This window comes from Etheostoma spectabile, chromosome 5 (assembly GCF_008692095.1).
Source record: "Etheostoma spectabile isolate EspeVRDwgs_2016 chromosome 5, UIUC_Espe_1.0, whole genome shotgun sequence".
NCBI classification, from domain to species: Eukaryota; Metazoa; Chordata; class Actinopteri; order Perciformes; family Percidae; genus Etheostoma; species Etheostoma spectabile.
In genome coordinates this window covers 33,471,042-33,471,819 of record NC_045737.1, presented here as the reverse complement: position 1 = coordinate 33,471,819, position 778 = coordinate 33,471,042, and the positions used below count along the sequence as shown (strand labels likewise).

Genomic DNA, 778 nt, shown 5'->3' with positions numbered 1-778 from the left:
AAAAACAGCTTTAGACACAAAGAGTGACTGAGAAAGACTTTTTAAGGTGACAGAAGCTCTTACTCTTAAAGAAACCAAATCATAAAAGAGATTTGAAGAGAGGGAATCACGAGCAGTATGTGAGGATAAATTAATTTTCTCTCCCTCCCCAAAAATATCTCATTCCCTGTTATCTTTTCATCTGTAGCTTTTCTGCGATGAAATTCTAATGCCAGTTCATAAATCAAGCAGTCTATTGTTTGAAAACCAAAAAAAGATGTCTCAAATATCTGTGTGCCAATAATGCAGACCAGATGGAGGGGGCTGCTTTCATGTGTAAGAGGGGTCTGGTGGTTCAGTGCACCCGCCCCTCTCCTTCCTCCTCTCCTCCACAAATGTTATATATGATAATTCAGAGACTGAGAGAAAGAGAGAATGAGAGAAAAATTAAGAGAAAGAAGAGAGACAGAGATGGAGAGAGGGAGGAAAGGCAGAGGGAGAAGAAGAGAGTGAGGTGGAAACTCGGGTTTGGAAGAAACAGCGAGGGCTTGTCTTAACTGACCCAATCAAACATATTTAATAATTAAGCTTTTATAATTAAGCAAGCACAAGCTTGCTCAAAAAGCTGTGATGATCACAAACATTATTCATGATTGCCACAGTGTTATCAGCCAATAGGAGTGCTCTCTTTGGATGACATCTGCACAACACAGCTGATGCAACAGCTGACAGAGCAATGAAAGGGTCTGATGAGTCAGGTGTGTGTGTGTGTGTGTGTGTGTGCGTGTGCGTGTGCGTG

General features: G+C 41.4%; 1 protein-coding gene across 2 annotated transcripts in view; it reads right to left on the bottom strand.

The window, feature by feature from the left end:
* The window catches only part of tbx15 (T-box transcription factor 15), a 38,783-nt gene that overhangs the window by 7,854 nt on the left and 30,151 nt on the right, over window positions 1-778 (bottom strand). The gene's annotated exons all lie outside the window — the stretch shown is intronic.